Source organism: Aegilops tauschii, chromosome 2 (assembly GCF_002575655.3).
Source record: "Aegilops tauschii subsp. strangulata cultivar AL8/78 chromosome 2, Aet v6.0, whole genome shotgun sequence".
NCBI classification, from domain to species: Eukaryota; Viridiplantae; Streptophyta; class Magnoliopsida; order Poales; family Poaceae; genus Aegilops; species Aegilops tauschii.
Window position 1 is genome coordinate 613,903,178 of NC_053036.3, and position 19,796 is coordinate 613,922,973.

At 46.8% G+C, this 19,796-nt stretch overlaps 1 pseudogene; it reads left to right on the top strand.

Moving 5' to 3' along the window:
* Window positions 1-5,294: 5,294 nt before the first annotated feature.
* On the top strand, window positions 5,295-16,476 carry LOC109764313 (uncharacterized; annotated as a pseudogene).
* The last annotated feature ends 3,320 nt before the right edge of the window (window positions 16,477-19,796 follow it).

A 19,796-nucleotide genomic window follows, 5' to 3' on the forward strand; every position in this document is an offset into this window, starting at 1 on the left:
TTTGGGGTCCTAGCTGGACTCGATTAGACATCACGCTGGCTACCATGCTTGATCACGTGGGCTACCAGTGGCTGGCTACTATGCTTGATCACGTGGGCTATCAATCGCCACGTAACCTGACATAGTAATCCTCGTGTCGCGCTTCATTAGCTACTAATGGCCATCTATCCGGGAATAAATACTGCAGAATGGCGTGATTAAGGATGAACGGAACGACATCACCACCCTAGCAAAGCTTGGATCTGGATCTAGTAATTATATTCCTCATGTCTAATTCATTTATTCTTGGACTTGGTGATATTCTATATATGTGCATGATGACAAAGCCTCTGCCCATTGCTTTGGATCGTCTCATTTCTTTATTTTATCCCGTCAGAGGATAACTGTACGACCCACGCGCTCTTGTGCACCGTGGTCGGGGATGCGCTGCCGTCGCGTAGCGTCGCACCTTCCAGTGCTGGAGCCGAGGCTGTCGTGCTCGTAGTACCGCTAGGAGCGCGCTTAGCGGCGGAGCGGAGCTCAAACGCGCGTGAAGAGGCGGCGGCACGCTCGACGTGCTGGCCGGCGCTGGAGGTCAAGTACGCAGCCATAGCCGACGATGGGCGATTGAGCCGTTAGGCCAACTCCACCGCGCTCAAACGGACGTCCGGTTTGGTCGGATTTTGTCCTTTTGAAGTGTCGATGGGTTCGTCCGTGTCCGGTTTTGTCCGTTGGATCGTGCGTGTGCCCACCGCGTGGCCGCACCCCAAATCATGTCCGCGTTGGACATTATTTAAAAAACAGAAAAAGTAAATAAAATGACTAAAAAAAAGTAAATAAGCGCAGTTTAATAATTAGGGTCGCCACGACCACAAAACGGCCCAGTTTCACGTCCACCTTAACATAATTAAACATAAAAAAGAAAATAAAAAATGGCCGCCGCCAGCGCGCTCCTGCCCGTGCCCGTCGATGCCGTCGCCGTCGCCGTCTTCAGTGGCCGCCGGCGTCGTCGTCGTCGGCGGCGGCGGCGTCGTCGTCGTCGCTGACGAGGTCCACGTAGGCCGGCGACGTCCAGAGATGGGCCAGCGGTGCGTGGTAGACGGAGGCGGGCTGGACGGCGGGAGGTGCCTGCACGACCACCTCCCGTGGCATGGGGCACCAGTTCACGCTCCCCACGGCGTCGGCCATCTCCGGCGCGGTGCACGACCAGCTCCATTGCTGGCCCACCAGGCCGGGGTGGAACGCGGCCACCGGCTCCACCTCCATCGCCTCCTCCCTCCTCTCCTCCTCCTTGACGGCCGCCATCTCCATCTCGGGGAAGGGGACGTCGCCGGCGGCAGAGAATGCCAGCGCCTCCTCCAAGCCGTCCCACTGGCGCTCGTCGTGTGTGTTCATGGAGTCCTCCATGACACACTGCATGAGCCGGGCCTCCTTCTCCGCTGTCATGCGAGGAGGTGGAGGTGGGGACGGAGACGGGGAAGGCGACGGCGTGGGCGGGAGGCCGCGCACCCGCGTACGCCCCGCGCACCTCTCGACGTGGCCGCCGCGGCCCCGACACCGTGCCGGCAAAGTAGGACGCGCGGCGCGTGTCGTGCTCGTCCTGGAGCCATGTGTCCCAAAGCACGGAGTCGGGGGCGTACCTATCGTCGTAGTACATGTCGTCGGGGAGGAGGCGGCAGCGACGCTCGATCTCATCGCGGCGCGCACGGCCGCTCGCTGGCACCGGCGGGATCGGCACACGGTCGGCGCTGAGGTGCCATCCGTTGGGGAGGTGGACGTCGCTCCACGGGACCGGCGTCCTCATATCCCAGTACCGCCGCCACACGTCCGCCGCGAGGTACTGCCGGTCGCGCTCGCCGGCGGGCCTAGGGTTGATGGTGAAGGGGGCCGGCGCGGGGGCTCGACGGGAGGAGCACGGCGGTGACGCGGGCTCCTCCTTCTTCACGGAGCCGCGGCGGCACCCCGAGGAGGAGCCGGCCTCACGGTCGTGCTTCCCCTTGCGGTTCGAGAAGCCCATGGCTTCGAGGTGGCCGGCCGGCGAGCTCGAGAACAAGGGAGGGCTAGGGCTTGGCACTGTCGGGTTTCGAGGAGGCCGCAGGGTGGCGTGGGGCAGCGTGGACGACGCCCGGTCCACGGTTCCCACTTAAAGAAGGACGGCGACCTTTCGATGTGCGGATGACAGGTGGGGCCCCCGCTCGTGCGCATTGACGTGAGCGGGTGGGAGGTAGGTGGCTGCTTGCCACGCGGCCCCGACGCGGACGAGGCGCGCGTCCGTTTGGTGTCCGCCGCAACCCAAACACGGCGCAAGTTTGCGTTCGAAATGGGTCGGCCAGACACAAAACGGACCAGATGAATCTGGGTCGTCGTGCGTTGGGCCGCTTCGATTGTCCGTTTTACCTCAAACAAACGGGAGCGAACGGAATGGAGTCGAGCGGTGGAGTTGGCCTAAGAAGAGAAAGGACCGAGAGAGGCCGGAGAACGCAGTACCGTGTCACGCAGGGGCGTCGCGATTGCACAACTGCGTGCGCGTGTGTGGGTGGATGGGCCCCTGGCCTCGACCAATCAGGTCCAAGCATACGGATTGTGTGGTTCTTTAGGACGCTGTGAGCCGTTGGATTTTGTATAGATAGCAAATCTAGCTGCTCTTTGCATAAAACTGCATTGCAGATTTGCAGGTGGTGTTTATGTCTCGTAAGACCATCTCTGGCATATCCAGCAAACTTGACCATCCGGTAACCGTTGGTCTGCGGGATGTAAACCCGTTCTGAATATATCTCCTAAATTTGGCCGTCCTGATTTTTTTTTTTTTTGAGATACCGAATCCACGAGGCCATTTCCTTCGTATCTACAAGATTGAGGGCATTTTTTGCAAAGACCTAAAATATAAAAAATGGTCGGCGGGAGGGTAGTTTCAGCTTCCCACCATGGTCTTCCACAAGCACGACCTCACCGGAACGCCTCGACGTCGGCGACCATCGGACCTTACCCTCTGCGAGGTGTGGCCGCGAGTTAGCTAGCCAGCTAGCTACTGCTGGTGCCGCCGCCACCGCGAGCTAGCTAGATAGCTAGCTGCCGCTCCGTCGCGAGCGAGAGAGCACTCGAGGTCATGGTGGCTGCGGGCGAGCTTGTGAGGAATTAGAAGGAGGCCAGGTGTGAGAGCTGATGGCGGCTAAAGCCGAGGCGGAGGGCTTGCAGGGCGGCAGTCGCAAAGAGGCAACGAAGCTAGAGGATTCCTATTTAGCGTTGTAGGCGCTCATTCTTATTGTTTCTGCAAACGGGCGCCTACAGACTTGCTAGTTGGGTTCCGCCCATTTGCTTTCCTTCTTTTTCTGTTAAAAGAGAAAAAAGAGCGTGCATAATATATGGGTATTTCCAGGTTATTCCACATTCCAGTAATCACCTCGCCAAGCGAACTTGCTGCCCTCCTTCCATCTTTTTTTGTCTTTTCCAGTCTTGTATTTCGTTTTTCTTTTTTCTTTTTTGTTTTCATTTTTCTTTTTCCTTCTTCCTCGTTCGATGAACTTTTTCAAATTCGTCGTATTTACCAAAATAGTAGAAATTTTTAAAAATTCAATGAACTTTTCTATCAAATTCGATGAACTTCTTGTCAAATTCGTGAACATTTTCTTCATATTTGATGAACTTTTCTAAAAATTGAGTTTTTTTCAAATTTGATGAACATTTTTTAAATTTGTCGTTTTTTTCTTCAAAATTGATCCTTTTTCTATTCTAATTTGTGAACTTTTTTTAAAATTGATGACCTATTTTTCAAACTCGCTGAACTTTTTGTCAAAATCGATGAACTTTTTTCAATATTGATGATTTCTTTCCAAACATTTGTGTTTTTTTAAAGGAACATTTTTTTCACTTTTTCATAAATGTCCTTCAAAATCGAGGAACTTTCTTAAGTTTGTGAGCTTACCTTAAAAAATGATGAACTATTTTTAAGTGTTTGAACTTTTCTTCCAAAATGATAAACTTTTGTCTTAAAAACAATGAACTTTTTCAAAATCACGATTTTCCTAAAAAAATAAAAATCTGAGTGATTAATAAATAGCGCGGCCGCGCATGTTCTTATACTGTTAGAGCTATTATCAATCACAAGTGTCCAATGGTTGCAGTGGTTAGCTAAGCTAGATGGGATGAGAACGAAGCGCCCAGGGGAAGGGGAAAAGAGATGGGATGCTGGGCATTTCGATCCTAGGAGGCGTGTAGATAGGTGTACGTTCCGGCCACTCCACTTGACGATTTGTTTAAGTCGCCGAACACCCTGTGATATGCGCGGTTTTGGTCTCCGCAATGTGTGTTTTTTTAGAGAAAAAGAGCCTACTATCTATTTCCTTCGTTCTTTAAAGAGTGTACTTCCAAGTTTGTTGAAGAGTCAAAATAGTTATTATTTGACCGTATTTATACAATAATACATCAACACTTGTACCATCAAATGAGTAGCATTAGATTCATGATTAAATATATTTTCATCATATACCTATTTAGTTTTATAAACATTGATATAATTTTGCACAAACTCAGTCAAACTTTGAGATAGTTTAACCCTCCAACAAAATTGGAAGTACATTTTTTAAGGACGGAGGGAGTACGTCAAATGCTTGTGTTTTAAATATGTTCATGCTTTTATCAAAATGAGAAAAAATTCCCCAAAAATGTTCCATTTAAAAAAATACACTTCTAGTTATTCACAAAACTTAAAAATTATTATCGATGTTAATCAAAATCGGATATAAGCAATGGCGCTTAGCACGTAATGTCACACAGAGTAGATTTTATGATTTTGTTACTTCGTTGAAACGCACGGGGCATTTGTATTAGGATAAACTAAACTAAACAACGGTCTATTACAAAAGTCATATGTAAGTGACAGAAACTGTACCCATCCATCCAAAACAATAAGGTGTGCATTAAGGAGGGTTGCTCGCGCCTGCTACGTGGGATCGCTAGAGACAAAAAGAGATTGCAGGGAGAAAAGAAAACGTGCCGTGAGCGGGGACAAAAGAGAGAGACACAAAGCATTCTTTTTCCTCCTCCTCTTGCATCTTCTTGTTTCCACCCCGACTGGCGGCTAGGGTTCCCGCCGGCACCGCCACAGCCGCCACTACCATCCTTGCTCCGCCATCTATGGCCATCAGAGAAGGCGCGCTCCTGAAACCTGCTCTTGTTCAAACCTTCTCGTGTTTTCGTCAAGGCGTGCTATTCTGCCTGGCACGCGTCCGTCCGCCATCCACACCGCACCACCCCCGCGAGCGACCCAAGCTTAGCCGCAATCCCCACCCGTCCCACCCTCCCCGCCGAACCCGCCGATGCAGAACGAGGCGCGGGTGGGCGGCGTGGCCCTCGACGGCTGTGGCGCCGTCTCGGCCTCCCCCGCCAGGAGCAGCAGCAGCGCCACATCGGCACCACCGCGCACCTCGCCGCCGGAGGCTTCGCGGGCGTCGTCAGCAAGACCTGCACCACGCCCCTCGCCCGCCTCACCATCCTCTTCCAGGTAAAAAAGGCTTCCCCCACACCCCTTCCTTTCTCCCGCGTTCTCGTGTGCATGGACGGGTTGGGAGCTCGGAGGGGACAGGGGAGGGTAGCATCTTGCTTCCGCAGCTGCGAATTTGTGCCTCGAGGGGGGATTTCAGACCACACGAATCTCCGGCGAGGACTAATTAGAGCTGTCCTTTCGAGTTTGCGAGATTCTGTGTCCAGGACATGATTTGACGAGAAAGGAACCCCCCTTTGAATGTGTGGGATTCCGCGTGCCCTGACATCCAAGGAATTTAGGGCGAAAAGCATGAGGAAAACGTCGGGATTGTAGCAATTAATTGGGTTATCTGTGTTGGGGATCGTAGCAGAATTTTAAAATTTCCTACGCATCACCAAGATCCATCTATGGAGTATACTAGCAACGAGGGGAAAGGAGTGCATCTACATACCCTTGTAGATCGCGAGCGGAAGCGTTCCAATGAACGGGGTTGATGGAGTCGTACTCGCCGTGATCCAAATCACCGATGACCGAGTGCCGAACGGACGGCACCTCCGCGTTCAACACACGTACGGAGCAGCGACGTCTCCTCCTTCTTGATCCAGCAAGGGGGAAGGAGAGGTTGATGGAGATCCAGCAGCACGACGGCGTGGTGGTGGATGTAGCGGGATCTCGGCAGGGCTTCGCCAAGCTTCTGCGAGAGGGAGAGGTGTTGCAGGGGGAGAGGGAGGCGCCAGGGGCTGTTGTATTGCTTCCCTCCCTCCCCCCACTATATATAGGCCCCCTAGGAGGGGGGGGCGCCGGCCTAGAACCCATCTACATGGGGGGGGGGGGCGGCGGCCAAGGGGGAAGGGGGTGGCTTCCCCCCCTCCCCAAGCCAAGTGGGGCGCCCCCCACCCCTAGGGTTTCCAACCCTAGGCGCAGGGGGAGGCCCAAGGGGGGGCGCCCCAGCCCACTAAGGGCTGGTTCCCTTCCCACTTCAGCCCATGGGGCCCTCCGGGATAGGTGGCCCCACCCGGTGGACCCCCGGGACCCTTCCGGTGGTCCCGGTACAATACCGATAACCCCCGAAACTTTCCCGGTGGCCGAAACTGGACTTCCCATATATAATTCTTCACCTCCGGACCATTCCGGAACTCCTCGTGACGTCGGGGATCTCATCCGGGACTCCGAACAACTTTCGGGTTTCCGCATACTAATATCTCTACAACCCTAGCGTCACCGAACCTTAAGTGTGTAGACCCTACGGGTTCGGGAGACATGCAGACATGACCGAGACGCTTCTCCGGTCAGTAACCAACAGCGGGATCTGGATACCCATGTTGGCTCCCACATGTTCAACGATGATATCATCGGATGAACCACGATGTCGAGGATTCATTGAATCCCGTATACAATTCCCTTTGTCAATCGGTATATTACTTGCCCGAGATTCGATCGTCGGTATCCCAATACCTTGTTCAATCTCGTTATCGGCAAGTCTCTTTAGTCGTACCGTAATTCATGATCCCGTGGCTAACTCCTTAGTCACATTGAGCTCATTATGATGATGAACTACCGAGTGGGCCCAGAGATACCTCTCCGTCACACGGAGTGACAAATCCCAGTCTCGATCCGAGCCAACCCAACTGACACTTTCAGAGATACCCGCAGTGTACCTTTATAGTCACCCAGTTACGTTGTGACGTTTGGCACACCCAAAGCACTCCTACAGTATCCGGGAGTTGCACGATCTCATGGTCTAAGGAAATGATACTTGACATTGGAAAAGCTCTAGCAAACGAACTACACGATCTTTTGTGCTATGCTTAGGATTGGGTCTTGTCCATCACATCATTCTCCTAATGATGTGATCCCGTTATCAACGACATCCAATGTCCATAGTTAGGAAACCATGACTATCTGTTGATCAACAAGCTACTCAACTAGAGGCTCACTAGGGACATGTTGTGGCCTATATATTCACACATGTATTACGATTTCCGGATAACACAATTATAGCATGAACAATAGACAATTATCATGAACAAAGAAATATAATAATAACCATGGGCATATTGCCTCTAGGGCATATTTCCAACAGTCTCCCACTTGCACTAGAGTCAATAATCTAGTTACATTGTGATGAATCGAACACCCATAGCGTCCTGGTGTTGATCATGTTTTGCTCTAGGGAGAGGTTCAGTCAACTGATCTGCTACATTCAGGTCCGTATGTACTTTACAAATATCTATGTCTCCATTTTGAACACTTTCACGAATGGAGTTGAAGCGACGCTTGATATGCCTGGTCTTCCTGTGCAACCTGGGCTCCTTGGCAAGGGCAATAGCTCCAGTGTTGTCACAGAAGAGAGTCATCGGGCCCGACGCATTGGGAATCACCCCTAGGTCGGTAGTGAACTCCTTCATCCAGATTGCTTCTTGTGCTGCCTCTGAGGCCGCCATGTACTCCGCTTCACATGTAGATCCCGCCACGACGCTTTGCTTGCAACTGCACCAGCTTACTGCCCCTCCATTCAAAATATACACGTATCCGGTTTGTGACTTCGAGTCATCCAGATCTGTGTCGAAGCTAGCGTCGACGTAACCCTTTACGATGAGCTCTTCGTCACCTCCATAAACGAGAAACATATCCTTAGTCCTTTTCAGGTACTTCAGGATATTCTTGACCGTTGTCCAGTGTTCCATGCCGGGATTACTTTGGTACCTTCCTACCAAACTTACGGCAAGGTTTACATCAGGTCTGGTACACAGCATGGCATACATAATAGACCCTATGGCCGAGGCATAGGGGATGACACTCATCTTTTCTCTATCTTCTGCCGTGGTCGGGCATTGAGCCGTGCTCAATTGTACACCCTGCAATACAGGCAAGAACCCCTTCTTGGACTGATCCATATTGAACTTCTTCAATATCTTGTCAAGGTACGTACTCTGTGAAAGACCAATTAGGCGTCTTGATCTATCTCTATAGATCTTGATGCCTAATATATAAGCAGCTTCTCCAAGGTCCTTCATTGAAAAACACTTATTCAAGCAGGCCTTTATACTTTCCAAGAATTCTATATCATTTCCCATCAATAGTATGTCATCCACATATAATATGAGAAAAGCTACAGAGCTCCCACTCACTTTCCTGTAAACACAGACTTCTCCATAAGTCTGTGTAAACCCAAACGCTTTGATCATCTCATCAAAGCGAATGTTCCAACTCCGAGATGCTTGCACCAGCCCATAGATTGAGCGCTGGAGCTTGCATACTTTGTTAGCATTCTTAGGATCGACAAAACCTTCCGGCTGCATCATATACAATTCTTCCTTAAGAAAGCCGTTAAGGAATGCCGTTTTGACGTCCATCTGCCATATCTCATAATCATAGTATGCGGCAATTGCTAACATGATTCGGACGGACTTCAGCTTCGCTACGGGTGAGAAAGTCTCATCGTAGTCAACCCCTTAAACTTGTCGATAACCCTTAGCGACAAGTCGAGCCTTATAGATGGCCACATTACCATCCGCGTCTGTCTTCTTCTTAAAGATCCATTTATTTTGTATGGCTCACCGATCATCGGGCAAGTCAGTCAAAGTCCATACTTCGTTTTCATACATGGATCCTATCTCGGATTTCATGGCTTCTAGCCATCTGTCGGAATCCGGGCCCGCCATCGCTTCTTCATAGTTCGAAGGTTCACCGTTGTCTAACAACATGATTTCCAGGACAGGGTTGCCGTACCACTCTGGTGCGGAACGTGTCCTTGTGGACCTACGAAGTTCAGCACTAACTTGATCCGAAGCTTCATGATCATCATCATTAACTTCCTCCCCAGTCGGTGTAGGCACCACAGGAACATCTTCCCGCGTTGCGCTACTTTCCGGTTCGGAAGGGGTGACTATCACCTCATCAAGTTCCACTTTCCTCCCACTTAATTCTTTCGAGAGAAACTCTTTCTCCAGAAAGGACCCGTTCTTGGCAACAAAGATCTTGCCTTCGGATCTGAGGTAGAAGGTATACCCAATGGTTTCCTTAGGGTATCCTATGAAGACGCATTTTTCCGACTTGGTTTTGAGCTTTTCAGGTTGAAGTTTCTTGACATAAGCATCGCATCCCCAAACTTTTAGAAACGACAGCTTAGGTTTCTTCCCAAACCATAATTCATACGGTGTCGTCTCAACGGATTTCGACGGAGCCCTATTTAAAGTGAATGCGGCAGTCTCTAAAGCATAGCCCCAAAATGAGAGCAGTAGATCGGTAAGAGACGTCATAGATCGCACCATATCCAATAGAGTGCGATTACGACGTTCGGACACACCATTTCGCTGAGGTGTTTCAGGCGGCGTGAGTTGTGAAACGATTCCACATTTCCTTCAGTGCGTACCAAATTCGTGACTTAAATATTCTCCACCACGATCTGATCGTAAGAACTTTATTTTCCTGTCACGTTGATTCTCAACCTCACTCTGAAATTCCTTGAACTTTTCAAAGGTTTCAGACTTGTGTTTCATTAGGTAGACATACCCATATCTACTTAAGTCATCAGTGAGAGTGAGAACATAACGATATCCTCCGCGAGCCTCAACACTCATTGGACCGCACACATCGGTATGTATGATTTCCAATAAATTGGTTGCTCGCTCCATTGTTCCGGAGAACGGAGTCTTGGTCATCTTACCCATGAGGCATGGTTCGCACGTGTCAAATGATTCGTAATCAAGAGACTCCAAAAGTCCATCTGCATGGAGCTTCTTTATGCGTTTGACACCAATGTGACCAAGGCGGCAGTGCCACAAGTATGTGGGACTATCGTTATCAACTTTACATTTTTTTTTGGTATTCACACTATGAATATGTGTAACATCACGTTCGAGATTCATCAAGAATAAACCATTGACCAGCGGGGCATGACCATAAAACATATCTCTCATATAAATAGAACAACCATTATTCTCGGATTTAAATGAGTAGACATCTCGAATTAAACGAGATCCAGATACAATGTTCATGCTCAAAGCTGGCACTAAATAACAATTATTGAGGTTTAATACTAATCCCGTAGGTAAATGCAGAGGTAGCGTGCCGACGGCGATCACATCGACCTTGGAACCATTCCCGACGCGCATCGTCACCACGTCCTTCGCCAGTCTCCGCTTATTCCGCAGCTCCTGTTTTGAGTTACAAATATGAGCAACCGCACCGGTATCAAATACCCAGGAGCTACTACGAGTACTGGTAAGGTACACATCAATTACATGTATATCACATATACCTTTGGTGTTGCCGGCCTTCTTGTCCGCTAAGTATTTGGGGCAGTTCCGCTTCCAGTGACCACTTCCCTTGCAATAAAAGCACTCAGTCTCAGGCTTGGGTCCATTCTTTGACTTCTTCCCGGCAACTGGTTTACCGGGCGCGGCAACTCCCTTGCCGTCCTTCTTGAAGTTCTTCTTACCCTTGCCCTTCTTGAACTTAGTGGTTTTATTCACCATCAACACTTGATGTTCCTTTCTGATCTCCACCTCCGCTGATTTCAGCATTGAATATACCTCAGGAATGGTCTTTTCCATCCCCTGCATATTGAAGTTCATCACAAAGCTCTTGTAGCTCGGTGGAAGCGACTGAAGGATTCTGTCAATGACCGCGTCATCTGGGAGATTAACTCCCAGCTGAGACAAGCGGTTGTGTAACCCAGACATTCTGAGTATGTGCTCACTAACAGAACTATTTTCCTCCATTTTACAGCTGAAGAACTTGTCGGAGACTTCATATCTCTTGACCCGGGCATGAGCTTGGAAAACTATTTTCAGCTCTTCGAACATCTCTATGCTCCATGTTTCTCAAAACGCTTTTGGAGACCCGGTTCTAAGCTGTAAAGCATGCCGCACTGAACGAGGGAGTAATCATCAGCACGTGATTGCCAAGCGTTCATAACGTCTTGGTTCTCTGGGATGGGTGCTTCACCTAGCGGTGCTTCTAAGACATAATCTTTCTTGGCAGCTATGAGGATGATCCTCAGGTTCCGGACCCAGTCCGTATAGTTGCTGCCATCATCTTTCAGCTTGGTTTTCTCTAGGAACGCGTTGAAGTTGAGGACAACGTGGGCCATTTGATCTACAAGACATATTGTAAAGATTTTATACTAGGTTCATGATAATTAAGTTCATATAATCAAATTATTCAATGAACTCCCACTCAGATAGACATCCCTCTAGTCATCTAAGTGAAACATGATCCGACTTAACTAGGCCGTGTCCGATCATCACGTGAGACGGACTAGTCAAGATCGGTGAACATCTCCATGTTGATCGTATCTTCTATACGACTCATGCTCGACCTTTCGGTCCTCCGTGTTCCGAGGCCATGTCTGTACATGCTAGGCTCGTCAAGTCAACCTAAGTGTATTGCGTGTGTTCCGAGGCCATGTCTGTACATGCTAGGCTCGTCAACACCCGTTGTATGCGAACGTTAGAATCTATCACACCCGATCATCATGTGGTGCTTCAAAACAACGAACCTTCGCAACGGTGCACAGTTAGGGGGAACACTTTCTTGAAATTATAATAAGGGATCATCTTACTTACTACCGTCGTTCTAAGCAAATAAGATGCAAAACATGATAAACATCACATGCAATCAAATAGTGACATGATATGGCCAATATCATTTTGCTCCTTTGATCTCCATCTTCGGGGAACCATGATCATCTTCGCCACCGGCATGACACCATGATCTCCATCATCATGATCTCCATCATTGTGTCTTCATGAAGTTGTCACGCCAACGATTACTTCTATTTCTATGGCCAACGCGTTTAGCAATAAAGTAAAGTAATTTACATGGCGTTATTCAATGACACGCAGGTCATGCAAAATAATAAAGACAACTCCTATGGCTCCTGCCGGTTGTCATACTCATCGACATGCAAGTCGTGATTCCTATTACAAGAATATGATCAATCTCATACATCACATATATCATTCATCACATCTTCTGGCCATATCACATCACATAGCACATGCTGCAAAAACAAGTTAGACGTCCTCTAATTGTTGTTGCAAGTTTTTACGTGGCTTGTATAGGTTTCTAGCAAGAACGTTTCTTACCTACGTAAAACCACAACGTGATATGCCAATTTCTATTTACCCTTCATAAGGACCCTTTTCATCGAATCCGTTCCGACTAAAGTGGGAGAGACAGACACCCGCTAGCCACCTTATGCAACTAGTGCATGTCAGTCGGTGGAACCTGTCTCACGTAAGCGTACGTGTAAGGTCGGTCCGGGCCGCTTCATCCCACAATACCGCCGAAACAAGATAGGACTAGTAGTGGCAAGAAAAATTGACAACATCTACGCCCACAACTGCTTTGTGTTCTACTCGTGCACAGTAACTACGCATAGGCCTGGCTCATGATGCCACTGTTGGGGATCGTAGCAGAATTTTAAAATTTCCTACGCATCACCAAGATCCATCTATGGAGTATACTAGCAACGAGGGGAAAGGAGTGCATCTACATACCCTTGTAGATCGCGAGCGGAAGCGTTCCAATGAACGGGGTTGATGGAGTCGTACTCGCCGTGATCCAAATCACCGATGACCGAGTGCCGAACGGACGGCACCTCCGCATTCAACACATGTATGGAGCAGCGACGTCTCCTCCTTCTTGATCCAGCAAGGGGGAAGGAGAGGTTGATGGAGATCCAGCAGCACGACGGCGTGGTGGTGGATGTAGCGGGATCTCGGCAGGGCTTCGCCAAGCTTCTGCGAGAGGGAGAGGTGTTGCAGGGGGAGAGGGAGGCGCCAGGGGCTGTTGTATTGCTGCCCTCCCTCCCCCCCACTATATATAGGCCCCCTAGGAGGGGGGGCACCGGCCTAGAACCCATCTACATGGGGGGCGGCGGCCAAGGGGGAAGGGGGTGGCTTCCCCCCCAAGCCAAGTGGGGCGCCCCCCACCCCTAGGGTTTCCAACCCTAGGCGCAGGGGGAGGCCCAAGGGGGGCCGCCCCAGCCCACTAAGGGCTGGTTCCCTTCCCACTTCAGCCCATGGGGCCCTCCGGGATAGGTGGCCCCACCCGGTGGACCCCCGGGACCCTTCCGGTGGTCCCGGTACAATACCGATAACCCCCGAAACTTTCCCGGTGGCCGAAACTGGACTTCCCATATATAATTCTTCACCTCCGGACCATTCCGGAACTCCTCGTGACGTTCGGGATCTCATCCGGGACTCCGAACAACTTTCGGGTTTCCGCATACTAATATCTCTACAACCCTAGCGTCACCGAACATTAAGTGTGTAGACCCTACGGGTTCAGGAGACATGCAGACATGACCGGGACGCTTCTCCGGTCAATAACCAACAGTGGGATCTGGATACCCATGTTGGCTCCCACATGTTCCACGATGATCTCATCGGATGAACCACGATGTCGAGGATTCAATCAATCTCGTATACAATTCCCTTTGTCAATCGGTATGTTACTTGCCCGAGATTCGATCGTCGGTATCCCAATACCTTGTTCAATCTCATTACCGGCAAGTCTCTTTACTCGTACCGTAATGCATGATCCCGTGGCTAACTCCTTAGTCACATTGAGCTCATTATGATGATGCACTACCGAGTGGGCCCAGAGATACCTCTCCGTCACATGGAGTGACAAATCCCAGTCTCGATCCGAGCCAACCCAACAGACACTTTCAGAGATACCCATAGTGTACCTTTATAGTCACCTAGTTACGTTGTGACGTTTGGCACACCCAAAGCACTCCTACGGTATCCGGGAGTTGCACGATCTCATGGTCTAAGGAAATGATACTTGACATTGGAAAAGCTCTAGCAAACGAACTACACGATCTTTTGTGCTATGCTTAGGATTGGGTCTTGTCCATCACATCATTCTCCTAATGATGTGATCCCGTTATCAACGACATCCAATGTCCATAGTCAGGAAACCATGGCTATCTGTTGATCAACAAGCTAGTCAACTAGAGGCTCACTAGGGACATGTTGTGGCCTATATATTCACACATGTATTACGATTTCCGGATAACACAATTATAGCATGAACAATAGACAATTATCATGAACAAATAAATATAATAATAACCATTTATTATTGCCTCTAGGGCATATTTCCAACAATCTGAGCGTGAAGGAAGAATTTCCTTCTTTCTCGGGTTGCCGGTGTGCTTCTGGCTTCACACGTAGGCTTTTCAAAAGAAATTTGATGCTGATACTATTAACTTAGTTCCCTGAATGCGATATATAGATTCTTTCCTCGCTTTTTAACTGATTGCTCCAAACCGTATATCCCTGGTTGACAGTTATGAACTACTTATTGTTGTTCATTTACAACACTCTGCTTATATAGTGTCCAATCATCATCCGAAGTTCAGCCTTGGCTGTGAATTTTCTGTATTATACGCTGTTCATAGCTACAAAATTGCAGTCTCTTGAAATTGTTCTTGAATATGAACCCAACAACATTATTTTTGGGTCACGTAACCCATATGTTGATGATGAAGTTTGTTATACGAGCTTGTGACATACTGATCCGACAGGTGGCAGGTATGCATTCAGATGCTGCAGCTCTAAGGAAGTGTAGTATATGGCACGAGGCTTCGCGGATTGTTTGGGGCGTTTTGGAAAGGCAATCTTGTCACCATTGTACATCGATTACCTTATTCCGCCATGAGCTTCTATTCTTATGAGCGATACAAAAAGATCAGTACTAAGTTTCAGTATGTTAACTTGTAAGATTGTTCATGACTTTATGCTTTTTGTTATAGTTTGATGAGTTTTGAATAACGGTTGCAGCTTCTCGGAATGGTGCCTGGCCTGGATGACCCAAATTATGTTAGTGTCGTACGTTTACTTGGTGGTGGTCTAGCGGGAGTGACAGCTGCATCTGTAACTTACCCGTTGGATGTTGTTCGAACTCGTTTGGCAACACAGGTACACTTTTCTTCTTTTTGTGAATAATACTTAACCAATCAATCAACCAATCTAACTTCCAAATAGAGGTTAGGACATCCATAGATTCAACTTTCATGCAATTCAGCTTTATAGACTAAGGAAGGGATGGCATCGAGGTGCCGATAGAGGCCCTAGGTCGAGGCGGCGAGATGTAGAGATGCGGGGTAGTGCGGATGAAGAGGCAGCTCCAGATCCGCGCGCAACCGCCGCTCTCTCCTTCCTCCGCCGCCTTCCCTGTGCTCAGGTCAGTGCCGCCACCACTGCTCCACGCCTCGTTCCTATCCAATTCGCCTCATATTCTTTGTTTGCGGTGGCTGGCGCAGCTCCGTCTTCTCCCCGCCCTCCATCCCCATGTGTTTTGCAGTGACCCTAGGAGGAGCTCGAGCCACATCGGTGAATGTTCTCTGCTAGGTTTGGTGCTACTACTCCGTCTTCGATCCCAGCCATCTCGCACCTTCCTGATTTTTTGTTCTCCTTTCCTCTGTTTTGATCGGCAGGTTGAGTTATGCTTTAACCGCGTCTATGATGTATGAATTCCTCACTATTTTCATGATCATGATGATTTGTTTTGTGTGGTTCTCGTGCTAATTTTGGAGGTTTAGGATTGGTAAGTTGTGAGCTTGGCTCCCATATCATTTTTCTCCTGTCTACATTTATCTCAATGTATGTAAGAAAATTAGTCTTGATTTACTATGGCAATAGTGGTTGATTGCAGCCATTAAAAAGATTGATTAGTTCAGGTTATTTTAACTGCAGCAAGGAATTAACATTACAGTTATCTTTGAATTTTTTTATGTTTCCTCTTTTCTCTAATCTAAAATAATATGTCATGTCTGTTATTGTACTCCACATCATCATTTCCTTCTACATTGCTCATAGGAGAATATTGTAATGGCACTTCATTTGTTGGTGGTAATAGTCACAACTCCAGTTTATCTTTCTGTCGCGTTTCATCTATTGAGCATGGACGTATGCCAAGTTCACTTTTTTGTTGCACCTATTGTTAGATCTAGAGTATCACTAGCTGAATCTTCTGTTTGTGTTCAGGGCTGAAGCCACAAAATAGAAGGGGTGAATGAGGCGACGGCTGACGGCAACCACAAGAGGAGGTCGGGGCCGTCGAAGAGTATGCATGGGCGATTCCAGCGAATGTCGATGATGCGGCAATGAGAAGACCCTCTCTATGAGCCCTATCCATCTCAATTGGCGTCTCTATTTTTTGTTCTGGTTCTCCCTGTTTCTCTCCTTTATTATGGTGGTCGGTCCGTTGAAAACACCAGCTGCTAAGGTTCTATAGACAGTTATAAGAAAGCATCCATACTTCCATAGGAAAAAGCTTGCACTTACGAAATAGCAGTCTTAGAGTAGAGAGTGCAAGGAAGATTTGATCATTTGTCTGATGTGGTGATGTCCATCTGCTGAATGAAACGTTCGTCCGGTCAGCTCTATTTTATTTTGTTTTCAGCTCCATGTGCCGATTCTTTGATGAGTTTCAAACTTCCAATTTGATTGATGGTCCTGCAGAAGAAGAGCACGGAGAACATCCTTCTTCCTATATATCTCAAATTGGTTGCTTTCAGTCATAATATTTAAACTACTATTGATCTTCTAAAATATCATTTGTTATTTCTTTCAGCTATCAACTGGTCACTTTTGATGTGTTTTTGACATTACGAGCCTATCACTTTTGATGTGTTGGTATTAGAATGAAATGGAATTGCCATTTTAGTTTGTGTGTACACTCTATTTATGCTTTTGAAGTACATATCATTGCACAGTTATTAATGTATGATTCATATAGAACTTGATGAATTGCAGAGTTATCCTTTCACAATTTTATAAGATATTGAAATCAATTCGCCTTCTTTTTGATGAGCTGGTTCTCTTAGAAAATCGGCACGGCACCTGAAGGTGACAATTTTAATTCCTATAATCAATGCCTACAAATTTCTTCTAGCTCTACAATGAGGCAGGTAATGCAACTTATGCCATTAGTACTATATTGGTTATTTTAATTGAAAAAATATGTAATTAGTTTTTCACTTCTGGATACCTTTTTCTTAGAACAATGCATCTATCGTGTAATCAGTGTGATGATAGAACTGACAATATTGCTGTATAGCTTGTTGAGTAGAACATGGCCGCTTGATTTTAATTATCAAACATCCTGGTTCACTACATTTATCAATTTGTTAGTATGTCCATGCAAGTTGTAGCTTTGTTAATTTCCTTCTCCATGTAGTCTCTTTGTACCGGAGTATTTCATATGTGACTTAACTATATCTTGCTGAATATTTATTTTATGTTTTATATGGTACAAACTATAAAGTGTACCTTAAAGAATACTTATGTAGCATACCATGCCTGAACTTATGATTTAGTGGTTCATGGATCTATGCAGCTACCTATATCCTGATGTCATGAGCCTGCTGTAAACATAGATATGATTATATTTTATTTTGTTTACCATATGATACTCCCTCCGTCCCAAAATGTAAGATGTTTCTTGACACTACCATTGTATCAAAAAACGTCTTACATTTCGCGACGGAGGGAGTAGAAGCTTTCAAAGAATTTCGGACGGAATTTGATGTAAATTATAATTGAAAATGTTTAATCTCAGTTGCCTAACAGGCCTTTGCACTTCTATCAGAACCATCACATGTTTACTTCTATCTGAAGTAGCACATATTTTTTCGCCACGTAATTGTCAGCCCTACTAGATAATTGCTTAGGCATTTCATCTTCAATTCACTATAATACACAATCTGTGTTATCGAGGTAAGTTAGTATGTTTATCTCTGGTGTGATGTTTTTCTATGTAGTATCTCCAATCACCAACAGTTTGTCGGGGCTGAGCTCCTTTTCAGATGAAACGGTAATTGATTTGGAACTACAATGTTTAGTTTACTTCATTGGATAATTTTGGTGCTCGTTGTCAAAGCAAATGAAACTTATTCCTTAGTCGATTGTCTTCTGTGAGGCGATTCATTGTCGCTATCTATGCTACCTGGCAGCAAGCTCTTTATGATAACTTATCTTTCAGACTTACTTGATGCTACTTGCAGCCTGGAGTGAAAAAAATATGATGAAGATCTTGGTGTCTTCTGCTTCATGATCTCCTCCTGCACAAGATGGTTATCTATCATTGTTGCTTGGACGAGGCTTCTTGATTATATCTCTTCCAACCATTTTTCTGACATGGTATGGCCTCCCTGCCTGCTTTCCTTATGACACCATGTTATTTCCCTATATGTATGTCATATGCCATACTCATGTTTGGCCTTGAAGTACCAGCAAATTGCTAATGTATTGATTGTTATTTTTCTTGATTATACTGGTCCTGGCTACCCATTTTTTACCTAATAAAACATGTGCCATTGCCTTAAAATATGGAACCCTCACAGAAATTAAAGGAAGATGGATTGGTCTGGTCTCAACTGTACACCTTCAACTCTCCCATGCTTTATATTTTATCTGAAGTTGATATTCTTGGAGAGTCATCATGTATCTATGCTGGATCATATATGTGGTTTAGCTCAGACTTGTGCATGTACATGCTCTGGAATGGGTCTACACCAAAAAATATGGCCATGGTTCAGCTACTGTATGCGCCTCATTGCCAAAGACATTCCAGTTGAGTCTGAGTTTGTATTTGTTGACAAGTTATGACATTAGGTAAGTACTGATGCATGTTTGTTTCATAATGCAGCTGCATAGGGATCTTAAGCATCTTTTGGATATTACTCATGGTTAATACACATATATCTTTGATTGTTTCTTTTTTTCGTTTTCTCAACTTATATTATATATGCCTGGAGCTTGTTTTGTACTCCCTGCGTTCCAAAATAGATGACTCAACTTATATTATACATACTTGAAATATATTATGACGACCTATTGGCTATATTAAACTTGCAAAGTTGTGTTCACAAGACAGTCTTAACGCTATGAAAGAAATGATATTTCCACTTTTTGGTGAGGTGCATATGTAGATGTTAGAGTTTTGTCCGGTGATAGATGTTTTTTCCATAGAGTTGTATTCAATTTTGGTTTCTTGGTACGACCGCGCTGAAATATGTGGTTGATTTCTGCACCAGTGCCTTAATCCTTTATTTGGCTGAAATGTAATCCCTGTGCTCCTTCAGTTATTCATGCAAGCATATGGCTATCGATTTCTTTGGTCACATGTGTAATGCTTTTCGTGTACACCGCCACATCTACCACCTTTGCTGCCCTCATTTGTGTTTACTGGTCCTATTAGTTGTACCTGACCTAGATTTCTTGCGTGCATTATTTACAAATCTTGACAGACATGACACTTTCACTAGCACCAACATCACCAAGCGGCCACCATTCAGGCGGATCTTCAG